Source organism: Zootoca vivipara, chromosome 2, assembly GCF_965207765.1.
Source record: "Zootoca vivipara chromosome 2, rZooViv2.hap1.1, whole genome shotgun sequence".
NCBI lineage: Eukaryota > Metazoa > Chordata > Lepidosauria > Squamata > Lacertidae > Zootoca > Zootoca vivipara.
The window spans coordinates 99436344-99447889 of NC_142584.1; the positions used below are offsets into that span (position 1 = coordinate 99436344).

Consider the following 11546-nt stretch of genomic DNA (forward strand, 5'->3'; position numbering starts at 1 on the left):
AAAGATGGAATTGGCCAACAACTATTCTTTAGATCAAACATAAAAAGGCCAATCTGAAACAGGCCTGCTCAAAGCTGGTGGGGAGAAAGAAAAGAAAAGCCCCCGCTGTGGGGATGGAGTGCAGCCCTCAACTGCCCCCCCCCCCAAATCAGGATGGGAAATGCATTGGCATGTCCTGCCCCTGCCCCCTCACCCCCACCCCAATTGCTGAACGGCCCATCCTTAAGCTTCACTCCCCTGTCCTGAGCAATGCACTCCAAAGCTTTCCAATTAGGGTATGAATGGGGATTTGTGGACCCACTACATTTGGGGGAGAGATAATAAAATTCATACACTGTTTTTTAAAACCGTCCCTAAGTGTTGAAGATTAGGGTGAGGTCTTCAGGAGGGGCAAGGTTTCCCCATCATTTACCACTGCTAGGTTCCTCTTAAGCCCCAGGAAGGCAGTGTGCATCTTGAGTCTGGTAGGGTTGGATTGACAGGTAGGCCATGTTTATTTCGGGGAGAGGAGAAGGGGCACTTTGCCATCCTTCTTCACCTGGCAGGTCTGGAGTCTGAAGGGCCATTTGCTCTGTTTGTGGACTGTGCCTGCATTGACTCTGGCTTTGCCGTTTGATACTCTTGACAACAATAAAAACTCCCCCAGTTTTTTATGAAGACCTATAGTGATTCGGCCTCAGTCTAGTATACCTGAAGGAGCGTCTCCACCTCCATTGTTCTGCCCGGACACTGAGGTCCAGTGCTGAGGGCCTTCTGGTGGTCCCTTGCTGCGAGAAGGCAAGTTACAGGGAACCAGGCAGAGGGCCTTCTCGGTAGTGGCACCCGCCCTGTGGAACGCCCTCCCACTAGATGTCAAAGAGAAAAACAACTACCAGACTTTTAGAGGACATCTGAAGGCAGCCCTGTTTAGGGAGGGAAGCTTTTAATGTTTAATAAATTATTGTATTTTAATACTTCTGTTGGAAGCCACCCAGAGTGGCTGGGGAAACCCAGCCAGGTGGGCGTCGTATAAACAAACAAACAAATAAATATTATTATTCAGCGGGGGTGAGGAGAATCTGTCGGTCTCCAGATGTTGGGGGCCGCAGCTCTCATGACCATGCTGGCTGGGGTTGATGAATGCCAACATCTGGAAGGCCACAAGTTCTGCATCCTATGTAATTCCTGGTAGCCCCTGAAGAATGACCAGATCTCCTCCTCCCCCAGACACTTGGATGATGGTTATGACTGATGTGGGTGCCCAAACAAGGTCCTTCTATGGATCTTCTAGCTCTTTCTTTATTGACCCCTGGAAAAGGCAAGGCCAGAGCTAGCCATCCAAATGGTGACTCTTTCAAGCGCCGTAATTTCCCATGGACCACAATGACTTTCTCATCAACGCACCCCCACGTACTGAAAAGCTGGTATTTACCACATCAGGGAGCCTGTTTGTTCTCAAGCTTTCCCACTGCAGTGGTAAACACCATCTGTCACCAGGTATGCATGTGGGGGAGGAGTGTGTGTGTATATATATATACACACAGAGACACACACGCACCTGCCACATGAAACTGACGAGGTAAAATCATCTCATGGTGAAAATTACCATGGGCCAATGGGGATTTCTCCTGAACTCTTCAGATCTTCATCCGCAAAGGCATAGCTATGAGTAGCTGTTGGTACACATCTGAGATGTGGATGAGCTCCCTAGTCACTCCTTTGCTAACCTAGGATCTGCATTGGATGAGTGAGCAGGTGCACTCATGTTCCCAATAGCATCTCCTTGTGAATGCTGCCCGACCCTGACAGAGGTCTCTGTATGTTCCCAAAGCACAGCTACAAGCACAAATCAATTCAGGATGTGTCCAGAACAAATGTAGTGAAGGGTCTAAAAAGAAGGGAGGGAAGGGAAGGCAACCCATACAGACGATGAAGTGTTGAAGCAAGGAGCCTCGTCACATGCTCCAAACGAAGGCGGAAAATGTCCAGTCATATGATATGGGGACAGAGTTCTTCTTACCTCTCAGATCATTATGAATTAATCCCTGACTAATAAAAAAGCAAGATGGCTTGCTTCATCTCATTGCAGTTTTTCTCTACAACAACTGCATGACATCACAGCACCCATTGTTCCACCTCCTGTTGTGACCATAGCAGAATGTGTACTGCTTTGTACAGCAGAAGACTCTGTACCTGTCCAGTTTCCCCTAGAGAATGTTCCGACATTGGTATTTATTTTATACTTGGAAATGGAATGGTTTTGTGAGTTTATTCCACCTTCATTCTCTTTGTTCCATTCCCCCCCCCCCCCGTTGACCTCCTGTATTCTCCTTAATCTGATAGTCCTGGACTTGTTGATACATACATATCCCTGAAAGTACTATCCTACTGCTCGCCACTGCGGTATGGATTTCTGTTTGGTGTACCTATAGTTCTGTGGATTAGTAGATTGGGGTGGGGGTGGAGATGGCAGCAATGCTGGTGTCAGTCAAAATTATCCCGCTTGTCAGTTCTGATGATAAGAAAATCTACTACAACAATACTTTTTTTAAAAAAAATATATGCTGACTTGGGGAGATGCACACAGAGGCAAGTGGCATCTGCACTTGTGAGCACATATGCGGGTACGCAGTGCAACTTTTCCCTAAGAGTTTAAAAATATAACATGAAGGCCGAGTTTCATGGGGAGGAGGAAGCGGAAGTGTGTCAGGAGTGAGTTCCGGACAGCCTCTCGTTCACACATGTGCACCATGCACGTCTCAATTCCCGAGTCAGCCTAGGACCGTTGTGGACGCGATGGCCAAAATCAAAGCCCGCGATTTACGAGGGAAGGAGGAGGAGGAAGAGCTGTTGGAACAGCTAGATGACCTCAAGGTGGAACTCTCTCAGCTGCGGGTTGCCAAGGTGACAGGTGGAGCAGCGTCCAAACTCTCAAAGATCTGGGTGGTTCGCAAATCCATTGCCAGAGTGCTGACAGTCATTAACCAGACCCAGAAGGAAAACCTCAGGAAGTTCTACAAAGGCAAGAAATACAAGCCTCTAGACTTGCGGCCTAAGAAGACATGTGCCATGCGGCGCAGGATAAACAAGCATGAAGAGGGTATGAAGACCAAAAAGCAGCAGCGAAAGGAACGTCTGTACCCGCCTCGGAAATATGCTGTGAAGGCATGAGCCCGAACTGCAGCATTCTGATCCTCTGGCCAGCATTTTCCTATTAAAGGTGTTTTGGCTGTGTGTGTATGTGTATGTATGTATGTATGTATGTATGTGTGTATATATATATATATATATATATATATATATATATATATATATGTGTGTGTGTGTGTGTGTGTGTGTGTGTGTGTGTGTGTGGAGAGAGAGACAAAACACTGTTCATATATATATATAGAGAGAGAGAGATAGATAGATAGAGAGAGAGAGAGAACACAAAACCTCCCTTTTATCCTAAAGTGTGTGAATATGTATCCATGGAATAAAAATTAAAATGTGGACAGTGTTTCACAGTAGGCAGTCATAGCATAATTGAAATGAAACAAAACAAAACTCAGAATGAGAACACACAAGCTACATATATCCACATGGGAAATTATGTTATACTGAGCCAGACCAGTTGGTCTATCTGGCCCAGTATTATTCATTCCAGGGATGAGACTCTGTGGTCCCCCAAAGGTTGTTGGACTCCCATTATCCTGCACTGTTGACTATTTCAACTGGGCTGGATGGGAGTTAAAGGACAACACCAAGTTTGTGTGTCACAGGTTCCCCATCCCTGGAAGGTCTCAGACTGACATCTTTACCATCATGGTACCAAAGATCCTTGGAGGAGGATGTCGGGGATTTAACTGGGAACTTAAATGGTTTCAAAGCACGGCCTTTCCTACAGAGCTATGGCTCCTCTCCATATCTCCAGCTCCAAAAGTTGATGTTCCGTTAGTCAGTAATGCTGGATAGGAGGGTGACCTGGGGTTCTACCTTCTTCTTCCAACTGAGATGAGAGGGAGGATCATATCCTGCATGACCACATCAAGGAACACAAGAGCTCTCTGGGTTGATGGCTGAAAAGGGCTCTCACACATACAGTAGAGATATTGCTGGTGGTATCTGGTACCATTGGTTATTGGTGGGTCAGAAGGCAGGGAGACCAACATTATATGGAGCCAGTGCCAACAACAGGCAGAGCCAAAGAATTCTAGTTTTGTTCCCATCCTCATCTCTGCTGAGTTCTACAAAGGGCAACACTGAGACTAAGGAGGAGGAGGATGAAGAAGAAGACTAGAAGTGCTGCCATATGGACTGGTTGAAGCAAGCAGGTAGGCAGGAGGGGACTGGCTGGGGACAGATTGAGGTTGGTGGGGCAGTGCCCCATTTGACTTAGTGGTCCACCTCCAGCGGGGACTAAGCAAGGTCAGTGGGCACTGAATGCTGTCTGTTGGTGGGGGAGGAAAAGTGGAAAAAAGAGAAGGGGGTATCCTGAAAGAAGATGTGGCGAAGTGGGTAGAACACAGATCATGAGGATGCTATACCGCCACATTTTAGCCCTATTCACATATTGTTCATGTGCTCATTACTATGACTATGGAGTGGGGTTGTGCTTCTAGTTCTACCCCCCAGACATCACATTTCCTTCAGCACATTGCCTGAAGTGAAAGGCCACCCTCTTTCAGCAGGGGCAAGAGAGCCTTAAGGCTTGTAGGAGGATCATCTTCAGAAGAAAAACTAAGTGCAGAGCACCAAAAACAGCCCAAGCACATCTCGCGCAGGAAGGAAGTCATCCTTAACTATTACCCTTTGGCTGCTGTCCATACAAGTGACTGGCTGCTAATTTTTCTTACGCACTGGATTTGCAGGCACAGTTCTGGTGACGAGAAAGCCTGCCTCCTATCCAGTGGAGGCCAGCCAATTAGGGCAAACAGGGCACTCGCCCTCACACTGGCCTAGAGAGTGGTCCTGGTTGCCATCTTCATCCTTGCAGTGTTGCCCTTGTAGTGTCCAGCAAGGAGGAGGATGGGGATGAAGCTGGAATTTGCTGGCTCCACTTGTCACTGGCTGTGCTGTCACCTACTGTTGGGTTCCATGCCTTCTGCCCTACCACTCCCAATGGGACACTGGGTACGGGGATTAACTGAGAGGGTGCAATGCATCCCTTTGTGCAGCAGAGACACATACTGAACACTGCAGGGTTTCCTGGCAATATGCAAGTCGTCGTCGTCGTCCCCCCCCCAATTCCACCCATGATATTGGAAATAATTTTGCTAGTATAATTGGAAGTGAGGGCACCATGTGGCTTCTTAAAGCCAACTGATACAGGAAGGAGGGCACCAGAGACCCTTTGGTGTCATATTATTTTTAAAAAAGATAAAATCTCGTGAACTGCCAAGATGACTCTTTCCACTTCCTTCCCTGCCTGCTTTTTGGCAGTCGTCAAGCCGTTCTGCAGAAATAGCTTTTCATGTCTAACCAGCCTCTTCCTTCTGATTCATTTTGTTAACAAACTGGGGATGTCACTAGCCTGGATTGTGCCATCGCTGAAGGCATCCAGCACAAGGAGAAAGAGGAGGCTGACTGCAGGCAAAAAAGCACAATTGTACCCAATGAGTGACTTGGCAATCAAATACTTGGGGGTGAGGACGGGGGAAGAGAAAGCGTCTGGAAATCAGAACAGTGTGGGTCAGCGCTGGCTCTTCAAGCACATTCTAAATACAGTTCATAGACGACACAGAGGAACAGTGACAGACTTCACTTCATTCAAGCACCAAACCAGTTTCGAGAGATTAGGTCTCACACAGTTATTTTTGCTATGGGTATTTTTCTCCTCCTTCCAAGGAAGCACAAAGGCTAGCTGATCTCTCATTTCCTTTGAGTTGTCATTGCTATTAAGTGATTAAGAATATACAATACCTCTTGGGTCTCTCTCTGTGTTATTATCTGGCATACAGTTTCAGGTTTATGTCTGCAAAACCGCAAGAGAAATGCGTAATTTAACTGGGCTGGCTGGTAAGACACAGTATAAAAGAAACCTGTCCGTTTTTGGAGGGAAGGTGTTATTGGTGACATAGTAGTAAGGAAATTGGGAACTAAAAAATTGACTTGTTATTTTGGACAGATACATAGTAACTGTACATTATCAATCAGTTATGATGAATTCATATGAAATGAAAAATGAGCCTTCATGGCTATGCAATTTAGAAGCGAAGCAGCTATTGGGCCTTTAAAGACAGCCTGCAACACATGCACTTTTCTTATAGTCATTTTATCAAGGATTTAGCTTCTTTTTACCTTCCTTCCAATAAAATGCTGCAAACTGTGCAATCCTATGCATATTTACTCATAGTTTATGGAAGGTACATCAAAGATCATCAATGGAAGGGGCATTGAAGATCAGCACAGCCTTGTCAGGGAAGACAGCGTCTTAATTTTTTCTAGTTACAGGTAGGTAGCCGTGTTGGTCTGCTGTAGTCAAAACAAAATAAAAAAATTCCTTCCAGTAGCACCTTAGAGACCAAGTTTGTCATTGGTATGAGCTTTCGTGTGCATGCACACTTCAGAAGTTGGTCTCTAAGGTGCTACTGGAAGGAATTTTTTCTAAGTGTGTTAATGCAGTTATGGCATGCAGTTGTTTGCACATGAACTTTGTTTCTATTCTAGGTATATGCCCATTGTAATGAGGGGTGGGGTCTTTATAGAGCAGGGATGGGATTGCAAGTCCTAACAGCCTCAGGGGTAAGGGATGATGGGCGCTGGAGGGACACATTTTCCTACTACTACTAATTTATACCCCGCCCATCTGGCTGGGTTTCCCCAGCCACTCTGGGCGGCTCCCAACAGAATATTAAAAACACGATGAAACATCAAACATTAAAAACTTCCCTAAACAGGGTTGCCTTCAGATGTCTTCTAAAAGTCAGATAGTTGTTTATTTCCTTGATTTCTGATGGGAGGGCGTTCCACAGTGTGGGCACCACTACCAAGAAGGCCCTCTGCCTGGTTCCCTGTAACTTCACTTCTCGCAGTGAGGGAACTACTAGAAGGCCCTTGGCGCTGGACCTCAATGTCTGGGCTGAACGATGGGGTGGAGATGCTCCTACAGGTATACTGGGCAGAGGCCATTTAGGGCTCTAAAGGTCAGCACCAACACTTTTAATTGTGCTCGGAAACATACTGGGACCCAACGTGGGTCTTTCAAGACCCGTGTTATGTGGCCTCGGCGGCCACAACCAGTCACCAGTCTAGCTGCTGCATTCTGGTTTAGTTAGTTTCCGGGTCACCTTCAAAGGTAACCCCACGTAGAGCGCATTGCAGCAGTCCAAGCAGGAGATAACCAGAGAATGCACCAGTCTTGCAAGACAGTCCATGGGCAGGTAGAGTCTCAGCCTGCATACCAGATGGAAAAAGACAGCTTCATAACCCATATTATGAAGTTGGCTGGTTTTGAACAAATCATAGTTAGAATACTACAATTTGTTTGAAGAACACAAGCCACAATGAATTTAAAAAATAAAGATGAAAGCTGCCATTGCCTCCTCTCACATACAGTGGAAGAGAGAGGAGATTTGGCTCATTCTTGTCGCCATAAGTCTTGGCTTATTGTAATGTCTGAACGCATCCATGCTGCGTGTACTAGTTGCTGAAAATTAAGGAAAACAAGGATAAGGAGATGATTATTTTAAAACCTGAAATAAACATTCATTCATGAATTCACCATATGGAAGCCTGCGTCTCCAACACCAATTTATACAGCAGTAAACACCTTACTATATGTAGAAAGTGCAATATGAAGAAGTTATTAACAGCATTTGTTGGGGCCAAAGGGCAGCCTATAAACTTCAGATATATATTTTTTTAAAGTGTGCCTGCAAAAGTAGGAATATTTCTTACTTTTTGCCTTTTTCCTTCTTTGCTTCTATTCCCTTCCAAACACTTTCCCAACCTTCACGCGCTTCCCCTAGTGACCGACTGTCCCTCCCAAGAGAAACCCATCTCACCCTTTTGAGAACCATGGAATTAGTTCCAACTATACTCTCAGTTCTTTTCATTTTCTCCTGAATTAAAGTGAACTATTTTTTAAAACATATTTTAGGGAAGGCTTGCGGAAATTGTCTGAAGATACACATGGAAGTCTAGTTTATGTATTTTTTAGAAATCTTTCATAACAAGCTGTAATTGTTGCACCGTCTCTATCCTCCTACATGCAATGGTGTTCGTAAAACCCAAGCTGTGGATCAGCTCTTTATATTTTCTCTTAATTCAACTGCATGGCAAAGAACCAAATTTTACAGAAGAAAACATTACCAACTTGTCTTCATGACAGAACACTGAGTAGGTATAAAATTGCGATGGTCTCTATGCCAGGTTTTGTTTTCTGTGTGTTGTTGTTTCTTAAAAAAACAACCTCTCTGCTTCTAAGATGAAAGCCTAATTTGATATTTTTGTAGTTATATAACAGTAATATTTTGTGACATTTTGTATTGTGACACTATAGATGAAATTGTCATCGGACTGACACCCTTTACTGTTTATTCCTTAATTACAACTGTTAACAACACTGCAGAGAAGCGTGCTAATCTGCCATCACATATTATGAAAACAACGTTATTGTTACAAACACCAACACCCACTCAACAGGATAGTTCTAAGACGGCAGTTTCTGTTAATTTTTTTTTTTTTTTGGAAAACCTGATTAGTTTAATGGACACTTCGGTAGCAAAGGGGGTAAAAAGTTGACAGCAAACTTCTAGCCGCCTTCTTTTAAATTGGAAACATTTGTGAAATGGCAATTTAGAAGTGATTATTGGTTGGTACATTTTAAAGTAATTTAAATTTAGCTATCCAGGTTAACAACTGTAAGCAGTGCAAACTCCCTGAAGTTATGTTTATACATCTTCTCCCCCAACCTCCCCAGCTTTCAAATCTTTTAGTAAAACATGTGGCGGCAGTGTGTCTGCTCCCTCTGCTGGTCATACATCCTGCTAATTGCCTCCTTGGAACATTCCTTCCTGCCTCCTGCTCTCATCATCCCTCCAAGGAATTTTGTAACTCTAGCTCCCACTATCCCACAATCATCTGCTGCTGCTGGTGCGCCTCGCTCTTCACAGCCAAAGAACTAAAGGAAATCGTCCACTTGATGAGAGGAAACTTTCAACTGAAGCACCATGGGGCAACCTACATATCACTAGGAAACAAAGGACAAACATACTTCACTAAAGGGACCGTAGGAGCCAACTGCTAGGGGCTGTGGGGGCTTCGGCCCCCACAAAGCTGATGGGGATTCCCATTTGAATGGTGTTTGTGTGTGCACTGCGTCATGTGATCGATTATGTGGGGTGGGGCTTACCTGGGCCCCCACAATATTGTATTCAAGTTGGCACCCCTGAAAGGGACAGTAGAAAGTACTCATTACTTCTGCTATACAGTGGTACCTCGGTTTATGAACACAATTGGTTCCGGAAGTCTGATCATAAACTGAAGTGTTCATAAACTGAAGCGAACTTGCCCATTGAAAGTAATGGAAAGTGGATTAATCCGTTCCCGACGGGTCCGCAGAGTACTTAAACTGAAGTGTTCATAAACTGAAGCGAACTTTCCCATTGAAAGTAATGGAAAGTGGATCAATTCGTTCCAGACTGGTCCACGGAGTACTAAACCTGAAGCATACTTAACCCAAAGCATGGGTGTAATTGGTTCTGGAAGTCTGTTCATAAACTGAAGCGTTCATAAACTGAAGTGAACTTTCCCATTGAAAGTAATGGAAAGTGAATTAATCTGTTCCAGATGGGTCTGCGGCGTTCGTAATCTGAAAATTCGTAAACCGAGGTGTTCGTAAACCGAGGTTCCACTGTATATGTTTACCTCAATTCTGCCCCTTGTTCACTACTGTCCAAAATTGGTCCGCGTGTTTGTTATTGGATACCTATGGAGTAGCAGAAGTTAAATTGCATTTATCAGGCGAATGCAAGAGTGTACAATTCGAAAAAATAATAATCATTTTCAATGAATGTTGGAAGGCTCCATCTGGGCTAGATTCAACTAACAAGTTCCACTAGAGGAAGCCAACATAAAGACTCCCACTAGTGCAACAGGGCTTTCCCTTCCTCTCCTCCCCAGTGCCTGCCCAAAATCCGTTCCAGAGGATTGAGAGAACCCCCAGAACATACCTGCCAAGTTCCTCTCTGAAAAATAAGGGACCGGACCAGAAGTAGCATACCGGAAGTAGCGCTGCCGCCATTTTGGAACTGGGCGGAGCATGCTCAGAAGTGACTTTTGATGCTGCTGTGCCCAGTTCCAAAATGGCCGCTGCACCAGAAGTCGCACTGCAGCCATTTTGAAACTGGGCAGAGCAGCATCAAAAGTCACTTCTGAGCATGCTCCGCCCAGTTCCAAAATGGCCGCCACGCCAGAATAAACCGGGGGAAAACAAAAAAAATCCGTTTTTTTTGGCTGGGGACAGCTGGAAAAACGGGGGTTTCCGGGGAATACGGGAGACTTGGCAGCTATGGGGCCCCAGAACACAACATGGGGGGAGGAAAGGGGGTATGTCCCATGGGGCAAGCAGAAATGCTTGCACTGATGGAAAGATCTCCTTAGCACTATGTTGAATTCCACCCAAGGTGGTGAGGTCGACTCAGTCAGAAGCAAAGTACTTTTCAAGTTCACACTGGCAGCCAGTGTGTGGTGTATTGCACAAAGTCCAGGGAAATGCAGGTTTCAAATCTCAGGGAAACAGTTTACTGGGTGGCCTTTGGATTGTCAATCTCATTAGATTTAACTACCTGAAATGGGTGTTGTGATGATAAAAGAAGGGATGGTTTTTTTTCAACTGTGGGCTATCAGAAGCTTATCTTGTGAATTCATCTTATCATATGTACATGACTGGTTTTTTTACACTGGTCCAGAAGTCTTGCTGCAGGTAATGATATATTATATACGCAGATGAAAAACTAACTTATTAGAGAGAGAAAATCCAAAAAATGAAAAATCCCATGATAGCCTCTTAGTACCTCCATAGCCAAGCACTATTGTTGTCATCACCATAATCAATAGTATTTATAGTGCTTAATTAATAGTAGTGGCACACTACTCTTGCATCTGATTGTTGCTAGTTAACTGGTGGCAGTAACTACATGTCAGGCAGAATATATATAAATATATTCTGCCTGACATGTAGTTTTATATACACGCACACTTAGGAAGAAGAAATAGCTTTGCTGCTATTCTCAACCCTTTCTGGTAGGCTACATCTTTGTCTGTGCATGGATCTCTTAGATTGATGGCATAACTGTCTATTAAACCTCTAGTGCAAAATGAAACTAATTTTCCTCCTTGCATTTTAGCTCTCAGGATCTCCATGCCTCTCACCTTGAACCATTTGTGATTTATAAGAAACCAAGATCCTTAATAGTAAAGTGCAAGAGGCACATATAGATCTTAACCTGTTAGTTATACTCCACGACTCAGAGCTGCTGAATAATACAAAATGAGGAATTACTTTACTATTAAGATCAAGGTATGACAAATTATAGATGTGTTTGTTCAACAATTTTAAGTCGACAAAATATGTCAACATAAAA

General features: G+C 44.4%; 1 pseudogene across 1 annotated transcript; it reads left to right on the plus strand.

Moving 5' to 3' along the window:
* The first annotated feature begins 2751 nt into the window (after positions 1 to 2751).
* LOC118075882 (large ribosomal subunit protein uL29 pseudogene) lies at positions 2752 to 3212 on the plus strand (annotated as a pseudogene). The gene has a single exon (XR_015948291.1). The product of XR_015948291.1 is annotated as a large ribosomal subunit protein uL29 pseudogene (transcript).
* Positions 3213 to 11546: the final 8334 nt, after the last annotated feature.